This window comes from Podarcis gaigeae (genome assembly GCF_964106915.1).
Source record: "Podarcis gaigeae genome assembly, chromosome: 2".
NCBI lineage: Eukaryota > Metazoa > Chordata > Lepidosauria > Squamata > Lacertidae > Podarcis > Podarcis gaigeae.
In genome coordinates this window covers 21,607,555-21,631,467 of record NC_139679.1, presented here as the reverse complement: position 1 = coordinate 21,631,467, position 23,913 = coordinate 21,607,555, and the positions used below count along the sequence as shown (strand labels likewise).

General features: G+C 44.6%; 1 long non-coding RNA gene across 1 annotated transcript; it reads right to left on the bottom strand.

Annotated features, from left to right (window-relative positions):
* Window positions 1-209: 209 nt before the first annotated feature.
* LOC310839354 lies at window positions 210-23,713 on the bottom strand. The gene is made up of 3 exons (XR_014561467.1): window positions 23,598-23,713; window positions 12,415-12,469; window positions 210-358 (listed from the first exon to the last, which is right to left on the bottom strand). It is a non-coding gene; the product is annotated as an uncharacterized lncRNA (long non-coding RNA).
* Between the last annotated feature and the right edge of the window lie 200 nt (window positions 23,714-23,913).

Sequence of the window (23,913 nt, the reverse complement as noted above, 5' to 3'; positions counted from 1 at the left end):
CTGCTACACCGTAGTGAGTCTCACAGGGGGACACAAAGCGCAGGCAGAGATGCATGAAGGCACGGCGTGGAAAAGATGTGCGAAACCCAACAGCTGCAGAGGAAACATGCCGGTGGCCAGGCAAAAGAATAACAGTGCAGCTAGTTAATAATCAGGCCTTGACTTATCCATTAGTCTTTGCTAAGCCGCATTTTTTAGTCAAAGCTTACCTCAGGTATTCCATTTCTGATGATTCACTGTTGGCAAAGAGTCAACAGTGGCAGGGGGTTTTCCCAACGGAGAACCGCTGGGATGTCAAGAGTATCCTATAACATCGGTCCTTTTTCTGTGGTGTTCTGTGGAGGAGCAATGTTTTGTGCTGTGTTGGGAAAAAAGTAGAAAAATTAAGCTGGGATCTGATGCAAGGGCATTGTTACAGGGGCCTAAGCTCTCAGTCTTTGGCACCAGGTCTCCTGCAATTTCCCCTTCCTTCCTTCCTTCCTTCCTTCCTTCCTTCCTTCCTTCCTTCCTTCCTCCCTCCCTCCCTCCCTCCCTCCCTCCCTCCCTCCCTCCCTCCCTTCCTTCCTTCCTTCCTTCCTTCCTTCCTTCCTTCCTTCCTTTTTCCCTAGCATAGAAAGCTACACTGCAAAGTGCAGTCCTGAACAGACATTCACCATATTTCATACAAATTGTTTCACAGCCTGCATAACAATACCTCACAGTGCTCTCGCTGTGGTGACACGCAGGCCACAACCAATTTGGCACCAATCTGGGCATGCGCAGAGTAAGACCTGTATGTGGGGCAAATTTCATTAGCTTAGCGGGTAGCACCGTGGTCTAAACCATTGAGCCATTGAGCCTCTTGGGCGTGCCAATCAGAAGGTCGGCGGTTCGAATCCCTGCGACGGGGTGAGCTCCCGTTGCTCTGTCCCAGCTCCTGCCAACCTAGCAGTTCAAAAGCATACCAGTGCAAGTAGATGAATGCATACTGCTGTGGCGGGAAGGTAAATGGCATTTCTGTGCACTCTGGTTTCTGTCACAGTGTTCCGTTGCGCCAGAAGCGGTTTAGTCATGCTGGTCGCAAGACCTGGAAAGCTGTCTGTGGACAAACACCGGCTCCCTTGGTCTGAAAGCAAGATGAGCGCCGCAAGCCCATACAGTGGAACCTTGAGTTGTGGACGTAATCCATCCCAGAGGCATATCCAGAACTCAAAGCATTCACATCCAGAATCAATGCGTCTGCACACATGTGCAGCATGATTTAGCGCTTCTGTGCATGCGCGAGTGGCGAAACCCGGAAGTAACATTAAGTACTTCCGGGTTGTCGTGGGATGCAACTTGAAAGATGTAACCTGAAGTGGACACAACATGAGGTATGACTGTAGTCGCCTTTGACTGGACTTAACCACCCAGGGGTCCTTTTACCTTAAATGACTATTAAACCAGTTTTCACTTCTACCAATTTTCTAGTGCATAAACAGCACATGTTTTTCATCTCTCTCTCTCTCTCTCTCTCTCTCTCTCTCTCTCTCTCTCTCTCTCTCTCCCCTCCAGGTGAAAGAAGTCTCTCAAACCATCTAGAAAATGCTTTGGTCACTGATACTCTAAAATAAACCCCAAATGTATCCAAACTGTTGCAGTGGGATTAGTCAGATGACCTTCTTAAAACTCCTGACAAGCTCTGTATACTCTTAATCCATGCAGATAAACAGTTCTGGCACCGATTAGATAGCAGTGCCGCTTCCACGAAGAAACGCCCCCCGATCTGGTTTGCCTGTTGGCTTTAGGCCTTGATGAATCAGCAAGAAAGAACACAGCTCCTCTTTATGCACATGTATTCCCACCCCTTCTGTTTTTGCATGCATTGACCTTCTGCACCTTTGGAGTCACAAGATTTATTGCACACTCACATTGCAGCGTTTGGGCGTGTCTGTTTTCTGGCATCCTTCATTCCTTTCGCATAGGGGGAGTCTGGATTTCTGTGACTAGAGAATCTGAATTTTTGGCTTATTTGTGCCGTATAAAGTGTTTTTATTTAGTAAAATAAAACAAGGTTTTTAAAAAACCTGATTTTTCATTTTTATTAAACTACTTGAACACTGGATGTGACCTTGCTTTGGGGCTGCGTATGAGTTGTGAGCCATGAAGTGGCCACTTGGGTATAAAGCCTTTAAGAGTGTTTCTAGCATGATGGTCTAGGGACGCGGGTGGCACTGTGGGTTAAACCACAGAGCCTAGGACTTGCAGATCAGAAGGTCTGCGGTTCGAATCCCCGCAGTGGGGTGAGCTCCCGTTGCTCGGTCCCTGCTCCTGCCAACCTAGCAGTTCGAAAGCACATCAAAGTGCAAGTAGATAAATAGGTACCGCTCCGGCGGGAAGGTAAACGGTGTTCCGTGCGCTGTTCTGGTTCACTAGAAGCAGCTTAGTCATGCTGGCCACGACCCGGAAGCTGTCTGCGGACAAACACCGGCTCCCTCGGCCAATAATGCGAGATGAGCGCCGCAACCCCAGAGTCGGTCACGACTGGACCTAATGGTCAGGGATACCTTTACGTTTACTTTAGCATGATGGTAATGAGCCAGCAGTGGAAAGTGGGAAATGGGGACTGCTGAAAGTAGAAGCTGGGATTGGGGTACACCAGGTCGCCATGTGCCCCACCTTATAGAGGACAATCCTCTGTTTGAAGATGCCCTCTATTTGAAGGTCTGTCCAGTCCAAGTCCAGATTTTACCTTTAATCTGGATGGTGCTGGTATAGCTCAGTTGGTAGAGCATGAGATCTCAGAGTTGTGGGCTCAAGCCCCACCTTGGGCAAAAGATTCCTGCATTGCAGGGGGTTGGACTAGATGACCCTCGTGGTCCCTCCCAGTTCTATGATTCCTTCAAGCCAGACCAGGAAGGGTCTTGAAGTTGCCCATTGACGGTTAGCACATGAATGAACAGCAGACTGAATGGGTGCACAAGTCATCTAGTCAAAGTCTTTCAGTGAAGCTGAGATGTGCAATATTTCCACTGCAATGATAGATATCAAGGTTATTTCTACCTTTGCAGTTGTACATGAAAATTAGCGTACAGTCATACCTTGTGTTGCGTCTGCTTCATGTTGCGTCTTTTCGCGTTACATCCTGCGGCAACCTGGAACGGGTTACTTCCGGGTTTCACCGCTTGCGCATGCGCAAAGTGCTTAATCGCGCCATGCACCTGCGCAAAGCGCAGTGCTTCGAGCTGCGGGCATTTCACAATATGGACAGGCCTCTGGAACAGGGTCCCATCTGTAACAGGAGGTACCACTGTAAGCAGATTTCATGTAAATCACGGTCCTCCTTTTGGGAGATACATTAAGTGGCTACTGTAGGGAAGTGCAGGATAGTACTGTTTGGTCATGGCAGCAGAAGTGTGAGAATGCAGAGATGGATCTTCAACCAAGGAACAATTTCAAATTTCATTGGTAATTTCCCTTAGCAAGCTGTTAAATAGCAATATGTTTGACTTGATCTCCATCCTCTGGTTCTCTCCTGCATCTCTCTGCTCTGGATACTTCCCCCTGTCCTCTCCTCACCTGGGCTATTTGGCTGCCCACTGGCTCAGCAGCTCATCACACGGTAGCTCACAGTGCCACCTGTCTGTGGCCAAGCGAACTGCAGCGTGGCGACATCCTTATGATTTTTTTATATATATTAGAGAGACATTGGCAAGGAAGTGTTGCTACTCTTATAGGTATGCCAATGTTATTAAAAAAAAAAATCCTTATTGTTTGCTTCTTTCCTTTTATTGACATCTCTACTGGAAAAAAGAGAAAAGATGACGCTGTTTTTCCCTTCTCCCCTGCCCTTCTCTTTGGTTTCTATTCCTTTGTTCTTTGAAATAAAAGATTAAAAATTAACCCCAGTAGTCTTTAGAGCTGAATATGGAATATTGTATGATTATACCTTAAAAAAAAATTTTTTTTATTGATACAGCAAGAAAAAAGAAAAAACACAACTACCAAATTACACATAATTTTCTTAACAGACAAACATATATTGGTCTTAACACTAAAGACCCAACCTCCCGTCTATTCCATATTTCAATTTCATATTACTTATTGCCAATACACACTTTTATAATAATTAAACTTTTTCTTAATATATCTAATTTCTTATATCTACCTTGCAACTATTACTGAAGTTCCTCGAATGCTGCAACAGAACTTAAACTACTATATTTATTTTTCAAATATTCTTTGAAAACCTTCCATTTTGAAACAAATTGCTGTTTTGATTTATTCTTTATTTTTTCTGATAGATCGTCTAATTCGGCATATTCTGTCAGCTTTTGGATCCAATCTTTTATTATACCCATTTTATTGGAACAAAGGGAAATTTGAGTTTCAACAGATTGCTGTTGGCTGTGATTCAGCAGTAAAGAGCTAGGTTTTGTGGGGAAAGCACCAGGGCAGAAAAAGAAAAGTGCTCAGATAGAGAGCTTTAAAGTGCTGTTCTATGCCTAGAAGCACCGAGCAAAGATAAAGGTGGATGAGCCCATCTGTGCAAGCCATATTCTATGATTGCACTATATTTGCTGCTTCTAGCTGCTGCATCAAGCATTAAGTGACACACTCGTGATGAAATCTTTGCTTTCCAAAGTTCATATGAAATTTGAACTATTGACCACATATATCCACACATTGAGGATGCTGTATGTCACCCGTGTTATGCAATGCAGTAATAACTGGAAATTCCCTAGAATTACTGCATCGGACAGATCCATCAATCTTTGGAAATATCCAAGGATTTCAACAGTCTCTGCACCGTTGTAGCTTATTCAGTTCCTCAACTAATGCAGTTAGAAACTGGAATCACCACCGGTTGATTTTCTTGAATTTCTGTCTAAGGCTTAGAAGATGCTTTGAATTTAGAGGACCTTTCTGATGAGAGAAAACTCTAGATTTTATTTAGACACAATATGTCCTTAAAATCACAAAGCCTCTGGGTAAGACCTTTAATGGCAGCAAAACTGTTTATAGCCACCAAATGGGGCAAAAATTGTTACAGCCACCAATATATCTTTTCATTCTGGCCTTCAGAACTTCTTGAGGTTGTCACCAGATTTGATCTGTGGAGCAGTCTATGGAATTGTTCCCTTGTTGCTGTTTTAGGATTGAAGACGGTTTTATGGTTTTCTTTTTGTCTGTTATGGACTGTGTGATTGCTGAATCACTCTGGGAATATTTTTTTTTTAATTTAAGGCTCGTCTATAAATGCATTTCATACATAGAAATAAATAAAATATCTAGCATCCCAACATTAAAGGAATGGATTAATAGTAAAATTCCTTCAGTGGTAAAGCTAACAGAATTTGTTTATGTGAAAGTAGACAATAACCACTCACACCTCTGACTGTGGGCGCCATTTGCGAACCAGCGCACAGCACCTCCGATGCCCCTTGTGACATGACAGGTTTGTTGGAGCTGGCCTGCCTTCCCAGTGCCACAGACCATTGGGGTTCCCGCCAAACCCCCATTCAAATGAGCCAATCTGTGGCACCGCTGGGGGCAAGGCCAGGTGAGAGGACCAAAAATGAGTCAGCTTCACTCCGCTCCGCTCCAGGGATTTATAAGCGAGGCAGAGAAACAAAAAGTTGCGCAACTATGCCTGCCATTTACAGTGGTACCTCGTGTTGCGTAACTTCCAGGTTACTGAATCTTCAGGTTATGGCTGCAGCAAACCCAGAAGTGTATACTTCCAGGTTTTGCCGCATGCGCAGAAGTGCTCTGCGCATCATGCACTTACACAGAAGCACTCTGCATGCCGTGTGTGCACATAGAAGCACTCTATCACGCCAAACGCATGCATAGAAGCAGCGCCTCTAGTTATGGATTTTTCTGGGTGCACACAGCACCCCAGAATGGATTAAATCCGTAACCAGAGGTACCAATGTATTTAGCATATGAAACAGCTCTGTAATGTGGATATTTATAAAATAAGTTGAGCTTTCGCCCTCCTAGTATGATCTGGTTGCTAACATAACAGCTTAATGAGTCATCTGTATATCTAATTGTCTACATGCAAATTGAGTAGGTAGCACCCATTGGTGTTAACTTCCTTTATGACTATTACCCAATATCGTTATATACTGTGCATTATATATAGTTACAGGTATCACCATGCTATGACATTAGCCTATGGTGTGCCTACAGATTTAGAATATTGCGGTCAGCTGGATGACCGTCTCAACATGGATGTTGAGGATTTAGAAGAGATCATGGAAAAGGATGACAAAAATGATTAAGGGATTGGAGCATCTTCCCTTTGGGAACTGCAACGGTTTTGAATCGGAATAAAAAACTGTGTCAGCCAAGGAAGAAAGAAGGAGTAATGGGGAAATTTACAGCTTCATGCTATATTATCTTGCATTCAGTATCCTTAGATTCTATACGAGAGAAAGAAAAAGGAGATGCAGGAATGTTTTTTTTGGCTACAGCCTTGCATGTCCTATTAAATTTAATTCATCAGCTTTGGAATGTGCAAGTTCATAGTACAAAGTGCTTATTGGTAGCATAAGACTGGGAGGGGTCTGTACAAAGACAGTTAACAGAGCCAGATGTACTGCTGTATTAATATGTATTAAGATTCCCTTTATAGTTCTGGTAAAGTTGCCAAGTACTTCTTTTCTTTAGGAGATTGGCTGATAGGTCTCAATAGTTGGATCTTCATCAGGTCATCTGAATATTCTGTTATCATGCAAGCTGTTTCTCCCACAGCAGAAATCAAAGGCAAAGGACCCCTGGATAGTTAAGTCCAGTCAAAGGCGACTATGGGGTTGCGGTGCTCATCTCACTTTCAGGCCGAGGGAGTCAGTGTTTGTCCACAGACAGCTTTCCAGGTCACGTGGCCAACATGACTAAACTGCTTCTGCTGCAACGGGACACCGTGACGGAAACCAGAGTGCACGGAAATGCCGTTTACCTTCCCGCCGCAGTGGTACCTATTTATCTACTCGCACTGGCATGCTTTCAAACTGCTAGGTTGGCAGGAACTGGGACAGAGCAATGGGAGCTCACTCCATTGCGGGGATTCGAACTGCTGACCTTTTGATTGGCAAGCCCAAGAGACCGCAGCGCCACCCGTGTTCTGGAACACAGCTGGCTGGTGGGAATTTAGCTCAATGGGAGCAATGGGAGCAATGGGAACCATTCCCCACTGTACCCTTGGCTCTGTTCTCCTGGAGCACAGGATCTCGCCCACAAACTGGCACCCCTTCCTTTTTTTTTAAAGTTCTATTTATTAAGCTTTTACAAAATACATTATACAGAAAAAGAAACAACAACACACATTTTAAAAGACAAAGACAAGGTAAAAAGAGAAAAAAGAAAACAAAGAAGAATTCAGAGAAAGCAAAAAGAAAAGAGACTGAAGAACAAAACAAAACAAAAAAAAGAAAAAGAAAAAAACACACTCACATTTCGCCATAAAACAAGCATATTTACAAACTGGCACCCCTTCCAACGCGGGTGGCGCTGTGTGTTAAAGCCTCAGCGCCTAGGGCTTGCCGATCGAAAGGTCGGCGGTTTGAATCCCTGCGGCGGGGTGCGCTCCCGTCGCTCAGTCCCAGCGCCTGCCAACCTAGCAGTTCGAAAGCACCTCCGGGTGCAAGTAGATAAATAGGGACCGCTTACTGGCGGGAAGGTAAACGGCGTTTCCGTGTGCAGCTCTGGCTCGCCAGAGCAGCGATATCACACTGGCCACGTGACCCGGAAGTGTCTTCGGACAGCGCTGGCCCCTGGCCTCTTGAGTGAGATGGGCGCACAACCCCAGAGTCTGTCAAGACTGGCCCGTACGGGCAGGGGTACCTTTACCTTTACCTTTACCCCTTCCAATATCAAAGGAGCACAGCATGAGTGACTTCAGATCATTTAGTCAAGTATTGGAGTGTCCTTGTAAAGTATTCAGGGAGCAGAAGAGTGAGACCACTGCTTCCCGACAAATGGAGTTTTATTGAGAATGAATAACAAAACAGCAATTTGATCGGTAACTGCAAAGGCTGTCCTAGAGATCGAAGGGAAATCTGGAGAAATGTGGAGTGAGGCAGCTGCTGGCCATAGAGGCCGCTTGGTGGGTTGTTTCCAGGGAAGAAGAAGGGGAGAATTGATGCTGAAATTAAAAGCTGACCAAAGTGATTGTTGGGGGGCGGTGGTGGCGAGCTGTACCTTTCCTTCTATATGCTGTGTCCACACAGCAGAGGGTCTGAGGATCCTTTGTATCAGAGTGAAGAAAAAGAAGATAACCAACCAATCAACCAAACCCATTTGTTTCTGAGAGTATTATCAAGTGCAGTTCATTGGAAGTGGGAATGCAAAATGTAGCATGTTGGGTTGAAATAAACGACAGACGAATGACAAGTGTCATATGGGAGGCATCTCTTGAGCATGTCTTGGGGAGTTTCTTTTATTGAATATTACAGCATTGCCACATATGTGCTTGTTGCTGATTGGTTAACACAAATACAATGCAAAGGTTACATACAGGCATTAATCATCAATAGATTAAAGGTTGGGAAAGGGAACACAGAATTGGACAGGTATGAAAACCTCCTTATTAAACTATTACTAGTGATTGATATAGCAAAACTTAAAAGAACATAACTATCGCATTCCGTAGATGTGGTCAACCATGCATTAAGAACAGGTCAGGGTACGATGTTTCATGAACTCAATGTGAACTGAACATTCTAGGGTGGGTGAGGAAGGAATGCTTCAGCTTAGAGCGGTTTGCCAGAGTCATGTGCAGAAGCAAAACTTCCTTTTTTTAAAAAAAAAAAATTATTGAAGTTTTTAAACAATAAACAACATACATAAAAACATAATCTTTTTCAGTAACCACATTTCATTCTCATCTTTGGACTTCCTCACATCTCTTGTTCCTGCAAGCTGACCTCATAAATTTTTCTAGCAAATTATTTACTTATTTCAATTTATATCATATAGTTATCCAATATTATTTCTCCAATTTTAGAATTTAAAGCACTCTTTTAAGAACTTAATTTTAAGATATAATATATCCAAAATTTGTCTTTCCTTTCAACTACATTTAAATTTGTATTCCTTATACTAATTTGTTGGAGCCATATTAATACAGATCTTACATCTTTCTTAACATTCATACAATTTACAGTGTTTTTGTAAGTAGTCCTTAAATTTCTTCCAATCCTCCTCCACCAGTTCTTCTCCCAGGTCTCGGATTCTGCTAGTCATCTCTGCCAGTTCCATATAGTCCATCAGTTGCATCTGCCATTCTTCCACTGTGGGCAAATCTTGAGTTTTCCAGCCTTTAGCAATGAGTATCCTTGCTGCTGTTGTGGCATACATAAAAAAAGTTCGGTCCTTCTTTTGCACACTCTGGCCAACGATGCCCAAAAGGAAGGCCTCTGGTTTCTTAGGCAAGGTATACTTAAATACCTTTTTCAGCTCATTATATATCATTTCCCAGAAAGCCTTCACTCTAGGACAGGACCACCAGAGGTGAAAGAATGTTCCATCAGCTTCTTTACACTTCCAACATTTATTATCAGGCAAATGGTATATCTTTGCAAGCTTGACTGGGGTTATGTACCACCTGTAAATCATTTTCATAATATTTTCTTTCAAGGCATTACATGCCGTAAATCTCAAACCTGTGGTCCATAACTTTTCCCAGTCAGCAAACATAATGTTATACCCTATGTCCTGTGCCCATTTTATCATAGCTGTTTTAACCGTTTCATCCTGTGTATTCCATTTTAGCAGCAAGTTATACATTCTTGAGAGTATCTTAGAGCTGGGTTCTAACAATTCTGTTTCTAACTTTGATTTTTCCACCTGGAATCCTACCTTTTTATCCAACTTAAAAACTTCTTTAATCTGAGCATAATGTAACCAATCTTCCCATCAGTAGCACTCAGAGCCAGGGGTGTAAAGTCAGTCTGGCTGAGTTGATCCCGGCAAGAGCTTTCCAAAATCAGTTTGGGGGTTCAGAGTTGCAAGAACAGGTATCCAGCCAGAAAGTCTAAAAAATTAGGCCGAGTGTGTGCCAGCAAACAAAGGACACGTGGGGGAAACTTGGGGGAAAGAGAGTAGTGGACGCCTCAAGGGAGACTCTGAGCTCAGGAGTTCTGGGTCTACAGTGGTACCTCGGGTTACATACGCTTCAGGTTACATATGCTTCAGGTTACAGACTCTGCTAACCCAAAAATAGTGCTTCAGGTTAAGAACTTTGCTTCAGGATGAGAACAGAAATTGTGCTCCGGGGGCGCGGCGGCAGCAGGAGGCCCCATTAGCTAAAGTGGTGCATCAGGTTAAGAACGGACCTCCAGAACAAATTAAGTACTTAACCCGAGGTACCACTGTATTGAGGGACGCAGGTGGCGCTGTGGGTAAAACCTCAGCACCTAGGACTTGCCGATCATCAGGTCGGCGGTTCGAATCCCCATGGCGGGGTGCGCTCCCGTTGCTCGGTCCCAGCGCCTGCCAACCTAGCAGTTCGAAAGCACCCCCGGGTGCAAGTAGATAAATAGGGACCGCTTACTAGCGAGAAGGTAAACGGCGTTTCCGTGTGCTGCGCTGGCTCACCAGCTGCAGCTTCGTCACGCTGGCCACGTGACCCGGAAGTATCTGCGGACAGCGCTGGCTCCTGGCCTATAGAGTGAGATGAGCGCACAACCCTAGAGTCTGTCAAGACTGGCCCGTACAGGCAGGGGTACCTTTACCTTTACTTTACTACCACTGTATTGAGAAAGACTCTCAAAATATCAGGACTCTCCATAGACAATTGATATATAATTGCTTTGATCAGATGAGGAACGATTTCAGGAGGTCCAGTGCTTCACAGTTTGGACAGGAAACATTCAAAGTGCATTTTGTCTCTGTTTGTTAGATCCTTTCTAGACTAATTAACTTTTCCAGAGGAAATGCAGGCTTCTGAGCCAAGATGCTCATAAGGGGATGCCCAAGATAGTTGCAGAATAGTGCTCTGGCAACTTCTTTCCAAAGAAATTAAACCTGAGACAGAGCTGGACCCCAGGAATCTCTCACCGCTTGGAAAAGTGGTTCAAGCATAACAGTATATTGAGATTCTGTAGCTAGTGAGGGTTTAAGTCATGATAGGCAAGCTAAGGCCCAGGGGCTGGTTTGCCTTCTAAATCTGGCCCACGGACGGTCCAGGAATCAGCGTGTTTTTACATGAGTGGAACGTGTCCTTTTATTTAAAATGCATCTCTGGGTTACTTGTGGGGCCTGCCTGGTGTTTTTACATGAGTAGAATGTGTGCTTTTATTTAAAATGCATCTCTGGTTTTTTTGTGGGGCATAGAAATTCATTCATTCCCCCCCCCCAAAAAAAATAGTCTGGCCCCCCACAAGGTCTGAGGGACAGTGGACTGGCCCCCTGCTGAAAAAGTTTGCTGACCCCTGGTTTAAGTCAACCAGTGGATCCATGGAAGAGTTAAAGCACACCACAGTTGATTGGCGAAATAAAATTTAAATGGGTCGGTGACAATTTAATAATAACATTAAAAAATGGCACCTTTAATGGTTTTCCCCAGGATTCCTTATTTTTCTCTGCGAACAAGGAGAAATAGACACGGTTTGCTGCTATTTGCCAGAAGAGCTCTGAAGGGGCTGGCTGTTCCTTACTAAGTCTGACTAAGCCAAGCATTCCTGTACTGTCATTTATGCAACCTTTGGGAATGGAAGCGGATGGCCCTCCAATGGTGTCGTTCAGTAGATGTAGCACCTTTCCCTGTACAAATAACAAGCCGAAAACCTGGCACAGTAAAAGTGAGATATGCCGAGCTGACCCCAAGTCCTTATTATGCAACATGACTTGATCTGGATGTTGCTGAGCTGCACTGTTAAAGAGAGCAGAGAGGGACCTCTGGAACAAATTAGCAGTTCGCATCCCAGCTCCCAGTTCCCAGAAATGCTGCAGCGGCATCCCAGCTCCCCTTAAAGGGGACATTTGCACGCTTCCCCCTTTGATAGGCCAGATGTTAAGGCTGCGAATCTGAGTCGTGCAGATAGCCAGGTTGCCAAGGCCCGTCGCGAGTCTCATAATATCATTCATGGTTTTCCCTTGTTGGAGCCCGGTTCACTGAGTCATGCGAAAAAAATCTCTCGGCTTTCAGGCACTTCCTAGTTTCCATGGCTCAGGAGGCTAAATAAATATGAATCCTCAAAGCTCTCAAATCATGGTTAAAAAATAAAAATTAAAAAAAGCTAACTGCACCAAATAGAGCCAGGTTTCCTGTCGTAGAGCAAAGTACGGTTTGCTGAAATGGAGCTATGCAGCAGCAAGTCATGTTTGCTAATCCTGCACAGCAGTGCTATGCAGACCAGATTTATGCAGCTCAGGTGGGTCAGCTGGAGCCCCGTGCAAAACAGTGACTCAGGGGAGCGGACGTGGATGTTTGCTGGAACACTTTACCAGCTGTGCTCCAGCAGTCCCAGTAGCTTCAGGTCTTTATCAAAGCTCCGAAGACCTGTAGCAAGAAAAATGGATGAGTTATGCAGAATTGACTAAATTGACATATAAACTGCCTGATAAGGACAAAGCCACTTCCGAGCTCGAGAGGAGGGGGCATTGCGGACCATCCCCTTTCCCACGCACATGGGGGCTGGGTTTAGCCCCCGCGAGAAGAGGGAATCCCCGGGAGTGCCCGAGACCTGGCCCACCAATCGGCGGGCTGGGGAGGCGTGGCCTGGCCTCATTTAAGGCCAGGGCGCCTGGGGACCGCCCTCTTTTCCCCTGATCCTGCTGCCCGGTTTTCCCATCCCACCCACCCTTTAGGTTTAGCTAGCCTTGACCTTGCTATGGACTTCGGTTGGTCGCTGCAAGGGGCCTGGTAGGAATTTTTCCAACTTGGCGCACTTTTAGCCTTTTGGTTTTTTCGCCTACCTCTTAGCAATCGTCACAACTTCGGTATTGGCGGTTAGGCATTGGCAGGGGTAATTGTTATGCAAATGAAGGGGGAAGGAAGCGCCATCACCTTCCCCCAATGGAAAGGGGTAGTCCGGTAGAGGACTCAGGGGGCGTTGCCTTGTCCGAAACCTAGGGAGGTAAGGGCCTCCAGCACGCCCCCAAATGGTGACACCCGTGGGATCCTAGTTGGCGTATTTCAACAGGACCCCCACGGCTTGTGGATAACCCTTCCCAGTCTCCATGCTGGGTAGTCGATAGGAGCCAATGCCTAAGGCCAATACCTTCCAATTCCTGTAATCAATAAAGTTGTGGCCTTTTTGTGCCCATTAACCTTATATAACGTGTCCTGTGTCTTCATTTCTTGCGGGGAGGGGTTTCGCTACGCAACTGTGACTTTAAGGGACAATGGGAACTTTTTACAAATTACACTGAAAGCAGTCAGCATGTTGTTGACAAGTTCTGCGTAGTTTCTGGCCTTATTGTTGCCCAGAAAGTTCTTCACTACCAGAACTAATGCCTTCCACCCTTCCAGTTCCACTTCGTTCATTGAGTTTCTGAACTCTGGATCTCTGATGAGCTGACGGATCTGAGGACCATCAAAGATGCCAGCTTTCAACTTCTCCATGGTCAATCCTGGAAAAGCCTGGCACAAGTAAGTGAAGCAGTCACCATCCTTGTCCAGAGCCTTGGTGAACTGCTTGATTAAGCCGAGCTTGATGTGCAGCAGTGGGAAGAGTATTCTGTCTCTGTCCACCAGAGGGTCGTTGATGACATTCCTTTCTTTGCAAGGCACCAATTCCTCCCGCACAGGCCAGTCCTTCTTTGTGTAATGCTGAGCACGGTCCCTACTATCCCACATGCACAGAAAACATGGGTACTTGGTGAAGCCAGACTGTTGTCCCAACAAAAAGTTCACCATCTTCAGGTCAACACAAATAAACCACTTATGCTGATCATAACCAATTTTCTCCAGCACATACTTCACCGTTTCATAGTTCTCCTTCAGTGTACCCGAGTGTGCCAGGGGTATAGAGGCAAACTGGTTGCCGTTGTGTAGCAGAACACATTTCAGTGATCACTTGCTGCTGTCAATGAACAGTCTCCAATCTTTGGGTTCGTACTGTGGCACTCCAAGCTTGAGCAGAAGCTGGGCAATATCTGCACAGTACACCAAGTCCTTCTCTTCCAAGAAAAACAAAGGTACTCTTGATGCCTGTTGCGGAAGAAGCTGATGCGAGCACTGTCAGAGAGGAGGTTTTTTCCCCTTCAATCTGGATGCAAACAGTTCGGCAGAGTCCTTTGACAAGCTGAGGTCACGAACTAGATCATTCAACTCCTTTTGGGAAAATGGATGTGGAGCATCATCTTCAAGAATGACTTCTTCTTCATGTCCTTCAACACTGGAGGCATCTTCGTCACTAATGTCAGGAAGTTCTCCGAAGATAGGCACTGGAATTTCATCACAATGAGCTACAGGACGACGTGCTGATTGAAGATCAGGATACTTCGTGGGGCGGCTGCCCCATTAACTTAGTTTTGATCCCCCAACTTTATGCTTTGCCGCACCAATTTATGGAAGATTTTGAGGTTTTATGACTTCAAACCGATCCCTTTTCGGCATAATCACCCAGAACTATTGGACCTGAATACTTCTTGTCATTAAAATAATCATTTCCAATCAAAACAATTATTCGACATGGCATTTTACCTCCACCAACTTCTTCTAAAATGCTCCACACAAGCATACATGTGAACAAAAACGTAAAAAAACGACATGTGGCCATAGCTCAAAAACTTGACCTGATTGAGCAAAACCAATGTGAATTTTGGATTCAGCGCATCAGATTCGTCCTAAATCAACTGAATAAAATGCAGACAACAAATTTGTTGTTGACCAGTGTTATCTAAAAAGACAACAAAATGAACTGGACTCCTTGGCAGGTTTTGAATAAACATACACAAATGTATGGTTGATTACATGATAGATAAGGCAAGGATATATATAATTTTATAACATGCAGAGAACAATATGTGCAGAGAAATCAGAGAGAGGAGCTGAGGGAAGTCTTGGGGGGGGAGGGAGGGATTGAAGGGGGGAAAGGGGGAAAATAATGTATGTGATTATATGGATTGACAATTTGTTATGTTGGAATTGTTTAATAATATTTTTTTTTAAAAGAAGCTCTGAAGATCCCATTGTGTTTGTCTGCTTTTTTCTTGAGTTGTGTTCTGCTGACAGTTTATTATTATTATTATTATTATCATCATCATCATCATCATCATTTTTGTAGCTACGTACTGCATTTTTCTATTGTCTGGGCTGCATGCTTACGTTTTATTTCTACTGGCTTTTATGGGTTTGAATATCGTGGCTGTATTTTAATGGTGCACTGCCTTAGGAGCGTCTCCCCCCCCCTTAAAGTCGGCGTGAAAATATTTTAAATAATTAAGCAAAATACAGTTAGACTGTACTTAAAAGTGAGCCCGACTGTGTTCCAATAGGGTTGCACACTTGAATGGGTAAGATCTATTGAGCGAAGAGGCATTTGCTTCTGAGAAAACATGCTTAGGATTGCACTGTGAGAATTAATGAATAGGGTCGTCTGAGACATTCTTGGTCCCAGGAATTTGTTTTCAGCATGAGAGCTGACCTCACAACATTTTTCATGTAGAGAGCGCCATTCCCAGTCACTCCACAAAATGATAACACATTTTGAAGCAGAAATGCCACCTCTGGCGGAATGATCAGCAACAGAGAGATGATGGCCAGGGAGGGGCACAAAACCCTTTATACAACCCAAGCTGTTTCCCTTCCCATGGGGATTTAAACAGAGAAACACATTAAAAACCACCGCAGGGTAGTAGTGTGGCTCACTTGTTTGAGTTTGAGGCATCTGCTGGTACTTTGTAGTGCAGTGCACCTTTGTGTGTCTGTATTGCACTTCTCCTCTGTGTTAAAAATACTGTACAGCATCAATTTAAAAGTATCATATATCAAAAGGGCAGAAGCATATTTGCTAGGAATTTTGAGTAAGGATATCCCCAAAGACAAAATTAACATCTTTCTGTATGCAACAACAGCAGTGAGAATGTTGGTAGCCAGTCATTGGAAAGGAAATTATATCTCAACGAAAGGGGGAATGGTTAAGTAAACTATGTGAGTACCTGGAGTTAGCAAAATTGATGGATTTAATAAGGCATAAATCCAAAACTACAGTTCAGAAACAATGAGAATGCTTAAATGAATATTTATTCAAGCAGGGCTCAGATATGGAAGTTTGGTTGTGCTTAGACTAACCTTGTGAAGAATATAGAGAACATAAAGATTTGACTGATTATGAAAGAACCTAAGGAAGGGAAATGATTGAAGAACAGGTGGAAAGGCGAGCAAGATAACTAAGAGATATGCGGTGAATGCAGTCTTTTATAATATTTTAATTAGGATTTATATATTGTAAAGTTTGAAGCATGAATTTGGTAATATTATTGGTTATGAAAAGTATATTTTTTCCTTTTCTTTTGACTTTTGTCTTTTTTTTTAGTTTGCATTTTGGAAAAGATGTATATAAATGTGTTTACAGTGTTATGTATTGTTCTTTGTTTTTCTCTTTCTCTTTTTCTTCTTGTAAAATTCAATAAAAATAAATTTTTAAAAAGCACCAATTATGTGGGTTAATCAAGGCCAGGAGACTTGTATTTGCAGCATCACATTTTTGGAGAATGCCTTTCCTGGCCTGCTTTTGTTAATTTTTTAAAAATAGGACCACACTGTTGTAACTGTACTTCTGCAACCTTCTGCACCCTTGCTTGCTACTCACTCCCCAGGAGTAAGTTCCACTGAACTCAGTGGAATTTACTTCTGATGGAAAAGGACTGAGCAACACTATGGACAGTTCACTATACCATATAGATGCTGCTTCATGTCAATATATGTGGCGGCATTCTCACCCCCTGTAAACAAGCCAAATATTGAGACTTTACTTTTTTGGGCTCCATGATCATTGTAGATGGTGACAGCAGTCACGAAATTAAAAGACGCCTGCTCCTTGGGAGAAAGGCGATGGCAAACCTAGACAGCATCTTAAAAAGCAGAGACATCACCTTGCCAACAAAGGTCCATATAGTAAAAGCTATGATATTCCCAGTAGTGATGTATGGAAGCGAGAGCTGGACCATAAAGAAGGCTGATCGTCAAAGAATTGATGCTTTTGAATTGTGGTGCTGGAGGAGACTCTTGAGAGTCCCATGGACTGCAAGAAGATCAAACCTATCCATTCTTAAGGAAATCAGCCCTGAGTGCTCATTGGAAGGACAGATCCTGAAGCTGAGGCTCCAATACTTTGGCCACCTCATGAGAAGAGAAGACTCCCTGGAAAAGACCCTGATGCTGGGAAAGATGGAGGGCACAAGGAGAAGGGGACGACAGAGGACGAGATGGTTGGACAGTGTCCTGAAGCTACCAACATGAGTCTGACCCAACTGCGGGAGGCAGTGGAAGACAGGAGTGCCTGGCATGCTCTGGTCCATGGGGTCACAAAGAGTCGGACACGACTAAACAACAACAACATTACTGGTACAGAACAGGATATTTCACAATGTCGGGTTAATTGCTTGCAGTCATCTCTCATCTGTTTGCTCAATGAAAATTCTGCTCCTACCTCACCGGTTCCCTTTGCTCCCCCAAAGCTGTTTTGAGTGTCCCCCAAACCTCTAGAACAGAATTGGGGGGGGGCATGAAATGAGAGTAGCAGAAGGGGAAATTCCATTGCACAAATGGAAGTCCTTGTCTGAATGGGAGCGCCTTTGCTGGCTGCAATGCAGTACAAAACCCATGGGAACCCACACCTGTATTTTACCATATATACCCAGAATGGGAACCCAAAATGAGCTGCAGCTTCAAAAGGTGTGATCGCTTGCTGTATGCATAGCTGTAACTGTCCCTGACTGATAGTGTACACAAGGGTTTGATAAAGGTACCTATTTATCTACTTGCGCTGGTGTGCTTTCGAACTGCTAGGCTGGCAGGAGCTGGGAAAGAGCAACGGGAGCTCGCACCGTTGCGGGGATTTGAACTGCCGACCTTCCGATTGGCAAGTCCAAGGGGCTCAGTGATTTAGGTCACAGTGCCACCCACTCCCTAACATGGGTTTGAAATTATTTATTTATTTACATCCTTTCCAAACTGCTTAATATATTAAAAATACCCCTAAGTGGTGTACAGAAAACTGAAGCCACAACTGACAACTTATAACAAAATATTGGAATTACAGTCGTACCTCGGAAGTCAAGCGGAATCCATTCCAGAAGTCCGTTCAACTTCCAAAACCAAAGGGCAGCTTCTGATTGGATGCAGGAAGCTCCTGCAGCCAATTGGAAGCTGCAGAAGACCTATCAGGCATTCGGCTTCCAAAAATAGTTTGCAAACCGGAACAGTCACTTTTGGGTTTGCTGCGTTTGGGAGCCAAAATGTTTGAGAACTAAACTGTTTGAAAACCAAGGTACGACTATATTACGTAAGTACATAGATACAAATAAAAACAAATAAAAAATATTTATTATTTACTAATAAATAAAAACTGACTATTGATTCCTTCTCTTTTAGCCACACCCCCCCTCTCAGCCTGCTGGCTCTTATCCAGGCTCTAAAAGAACTCTCAGCTCACCCACAAATGTCTTACAAAGGGAAGGGTTCCTGGAAACTGTTGACATCTCTCTGGTTTCTCTAGGCTTGGTTTAATGGGCAGACACAAGGTGAATGGAGCTTCCTTAAACTGCCCAGCTATGTCCCAGTCAACTGCACTTTCCACACCCATTTCCATGTGCAGTAGGTGTGGGGAGTGTCCTAGGGGTCCCCAAGGATGGGTAAAGCCCTAAACATCCCTGGTCCTGTATACCTGAAGGAGCATCTCCACCCCCATCGTTCTGCCCGGACACTGAGATCCAGCTCTGAAGGCTTTTTGGCAGTTCCCTCACTGCGAGAAGCCAGGTTACAGGGAGCCAGGCAGAGGGCCTTCTCGCTAGTGGCACCCTCCCTGTGGAACGCCCTCCCACCAAATGTCAAGGAAATGAACAACTATCTGACTTTTAGAAGATATCTGAAGGCAGCCCTGTTTAGGGAACTTTTTAATGTTTGATGTTTTATTGTGTTTTTAATATTCTGTTGGGAGCTGCCCAGAGCAGCTGGGGAAATCCAGCCAGATGGGCGGGGTATAAATAAATTATTATTATTATTATTATTATTATTATTATTATTATTATTATTATTATTAACACCTCCACTTATAGTTTTTTCTCCAACCTCTGACCTCTCCTCCTTCTCCAGTTGCTGATATGACTTCTTACACTTGTGAGCTGTAGAAATAATGCAGCATATGACTTCTGAAAACTCATGAGGCTACCACCTTGTAGCAGCTGAGCAGATATGGATCTGGTCATTGACTGGACCTTATCCACGTGTATGCTACCTTGTGTTCTATGGTGGAAGAAAGGTGAAACATAATGTAAGATAATAAATAGTAAATTCATGTATGTAAAATAAGTTGAGACCTTGGGTGTCCTTTTGAGGAGAGCTCTGTGATTATAGTACAGTCAAATCTGTGCAGGGCAATTAGAGATGTAAAGGCCTGGTAAAAAAAGCCAGAAATTTGGGAGTGGGGGTGGTCCTCTCCCTATTTTTCCATTCCCTCCCCCCACCCCGGTCCTTCACACCTCCAAGACCAATAGATAATTTCAAAATCAAAGGGTGAGTTTCTTTGCTCATTTCATGCACCAACATACACATTTCATTTTAGGGGCATTCCAACCTTCTTTGCAATGTAACAGGAGCTCTCCAAAGTGCTGATTACCCCCACAAGGTAACCAAACACCACCGTAGGCTGCCAGGACTTAATGATTTGCAAAGTAACAATGTAAACAAGGCAAATGTCAATCTGGGGAAGTGATAATCTTCCCTTTGAAGCTGTCAGCTGTGCAGCAACACACAGAAGCAGATTTTTAAAACCTGGTCAGCTTAATTGATGCTAAAGAGAACCGAAAAGATTTCCGAATTCTAGGAAGCACTTAAAAAACGTTTAAAGGAAAAATACAATGTAGGTTGGATGCTCACATAGCCATAAGTCCCCACTAGGATATAAGGGAGCAGGTCTTAATATTTCTGTATATATCTTGGTGGTCCCTTCCATTGCTGTTCCTTCTCTCATTTGGTGCCTAGAGAGGGACATAAAACTGAGTTCACTGTAGTATGACCAAGAAACCAAACCTAGTGTTGTGCTGGGCAGAGAAAGGGGTGGGGCTATGCAAATAACTGAACACTTAATTGGATGCAGACACCAAGGGCAGGGAGTCAGTTTAGTCCCAGTGTACAGGGTATTCTTAAGCACTCATATCATAACATCCATATAAATGGATACCACTCACTGCTTTAGTAAAGGTAAAGGGAGCCCTGACCATTAGGTCCAGTCGTGGCCAACTCTGGGGTTGCGGCGCTCATCTCGCTTTATTGGCCGAGGGAGCCAGTGTACAGCTTCTGGGTCATGTGGCCAGCATGACTAAGCCGCTTCTGCCGAACCAGAGCAGCGCACGGAAATGCCATTTACCTTCCCTGGAGTGGTATCTATTTATCTACTTGCACTTTGACGTGCTTTCAAACTGCTAGGTTGGCAGGAGCAGGGACTGAGCAACGGGAGCTCACCCTGTCACGGGGATTCGAACCGCCAACCTTCTGATCAGCAAGTCCTAGGCTCTGTGGTTTAACCCACAGCACCACCCACGTTCCATTCACTGCTTTAGGGGATAGTAAAATGTGACACTTGGAGCAATGTTGTTGTAGAAAGAAAAATGCACTCTACCTTTGACTCTAGGTTTGAGCTCCATTATAGAGACCCTATCCTGGTCACGTAACACACAAAGATGCACAGCATCCCAACAGTTTTTGTGATACAGAAGCCTGCCACCCATGGGCATTTTGCTGGTATAATATTAAATGGACACCATCCCATTGTATTAGTGGATAACATGAGAATGTACGGGCATCAATGCAGTTTTAAAAATGCTATCACAATGAAACTCAGAGGGTTGTTTACCACTCTTTCCAGGTCATGCTACGGTACCCCATGTGTACCGTGTGACACAGATTGCATGGGATCCTTTCCCACTTAAAAGGGGGGAATAAATTATAGAGGTTGTCCTGGATCCCACCCCAAACACAAGCAGACAGAGGCTCTTAAAGGTAAAGGTAAAGGTACCCCTGCCCGTACGGGCCAGTCTTGACAGACTCTGGGGTTGTGCGCCCATCTCACTCTAGAGGCCAGGGGCCAGCGCTGTCCGGAGACACTTCCGGGTCACGTGGCCAGCGTGACATCGCTGCTCTGGCGAGCCAGAGCCGCACACGGAAATGCCGTTTACCTTCCCGCTGGTAAGCGGTCCCTATTTATCTACTTGCATCCGGAGGTGCTTTCGAACTGCTAGGTTGGCAGGCGCTGGGACCGAGCAGCGGGAGCGCACCCCGCCGCAGGGATTCGAACCGCCGACCTTTCGATCGGCAAGTCCTAGGCGCTGAGGCTTTAACCCACAGCGCCACCTGTGTCCCTTACTTGTAAGTAAAAAGGAGTTCTTTATTCAGGCAAGTCTTGGTACAGGTCTGGCAATAAACACTGTGTTAAGGAATCACGATTCAGGTGTTGGGGAGGGGAGGGCAAGTAGTTTGGAACTGGATGGAGATGACAAAGACGTCCCAATAAGTTTCCCTGACCCTCCTGCCAAGCGTTTGAAGATGAGGCACATTGCAGTCACTCACGAGGCTCGCTCGCCTTGCGGGAATACTGAGATTACAAATGGATGCTCTGTTGGGGTGAGAAGGTCTGAACCCATCTGAGAAGGTGGCAATTGGTTCTCGGCAACAAACTTGCACCCTCCGGTTTAGACACTTGTTCAGATACTGCCACCTCCAGCTTCCCCCCTTCAGCTGACCAAAGTCCTCCCCAGCCCACATTGCTTTGCAGGAAGGTTGGAGGAGAGAGCTGGCATGAAGTCAGTATGGAAAGAGGAGATACCCATCTCTTCCATCCACCATTGAATCCCGACCCCCTGTTTCTTGTTCCTCCTCCTCCTGTGTCAGAGCCTGCCAATCAAAGCCCGACCCCAGCAGCACTGTGGGGCTCATGGCACACATGTGTGCACATGTACCTTGTCCCGTTGGTTGCATTGGTCACATGGTGGTGGTCACCCTAGTGGTGGTACCCTCAGTGGCGTAGTGCGAGGGGCCCACAGGGGTGGTTTCCCCGGGTGCAAAATTGTTGGGGCGCAAAATTTCAACACCCAGTGCTGCTGCTCACTTCCATTGCTGGGCTGCATTGCAAATGGCTTCCCCATGCAAACCAGGAAGCGACCTCTCCAGACTATGGAATGACTCTTCTTTTCTTATCTCTGTGGCTGTGATTTCCTGGGTGACATGGACTCTGTTAGGCAATGGAATGTGCTTGTGTACTCTGTCTGTTTCCCACCCACCCCCTTCTGCACTGCCCCGGGTACTGTCAACCCACGCTACACCCATGGATACACTCACACCCTGCATCCAAAGCGTCTAATGCAATAAATGTCTGAACCCCAATGTAAGCCAGTGAACAGGTGGGCTGCTCATTCCACAGGTGACTGCTGTTTCATCTGCCCTCTTATTCCATCTTGTTGGTGAGTTTCAACGAGGAAATCAGCATTCAACAGGAGTCCAAAGTTACTCTTCTCATAAAAAGGTCCTTTCAATGACAGGCACGTCATTATTCTATTTATGTGGATGACTAACCGTCCTAAAATCCAATTGTAGGAATTTGGTGTTTTTTTTTATTCCTTGAAATCTAACACCATTTGCGCCTGTAAATCAGCACGGCTGCATTTACATAATATTGCTCATCCTTCGCCTCCTCTTGACTTTGCTACTGAATCACCCAGCAATGCTCTGAACTGTGTATCACACTCGTCTGCCTCGTATATTTGTCAAGGTGAAGAAATAAGAACTTGAACTTTGGCTGATCTGGAAGACCTTGAGATGGGAATTTCTTGATTCTCAAGTGAGGAGTTCGGAAATATATATTCATTCTCTACAATGGATGAATACTCTCCCGTTGATGCTGAATATTCATGCGGCTTGTGGAAACCTACCAAGATGTGCTACAAAGTCTTCCGTTAATATATTTATGGGTCAAAAACATGCTGCTGCTGTCAGTTTCGCATCAAGCAAGCACCGACACTCGAAAACTGGATACTCAGCTTTCATATTAAGGGCTTTTACATAGATCCTTGAAACAGACAGCGCAAAGAGCTGTCTAAGAGAAGACTAATGGTCAGAATGACAGGCAGAACCCAGCTGGCTGTGATGCAGAAGCCAGCAGCTGGATTGGTTGATGGGAGTCAGAGAGACATCCCATGGTCAAAAGACACAAGCAAAGGTCAATGTCAAGGAAAACAGCTGTGCGGCAGTCATAGAGGCAAGGGAAGCTAGATACTAAAGGCTATGAGAAAAAACAAGTGAATGGGCTATTTATTTAGTAAATTTATTATTAAGAACATTCCCACCACTGATTTATTAATCACATTTTATCCAACCATCTTAAAATGATGTGTAATAAAACAACTAGAAACAGAAAAAACAGGTGTGTTTTTTTAAAAAAACAACAACATTGAAAACTATATACTACATTTTTTCAGCTGTGGAACTCAAGGCAGCATACATGTGATCAGTGCTTTTTTTCAGCAGGAACTCACTTGAACTCAGTTCCAGCACCTCTCCTGACTGGCTTGAGGACTCCTGAGGACTTGCTGAAGCTAAACACCTCAGACACTCATCAGTTTCTGAATGGGAGATTACAGTACTTGGGAATCACATGTGGTGCTGTTTTTCTAGAAAAAGAGGTGCTAGAACTCACCACGAACGCTTCCTTGTTCTCTTATAATGCCTTCTTTCCTTGCCTTCCGACATATTGGTTAGGGGGCGCAGAACCAGTGCTGCATGGG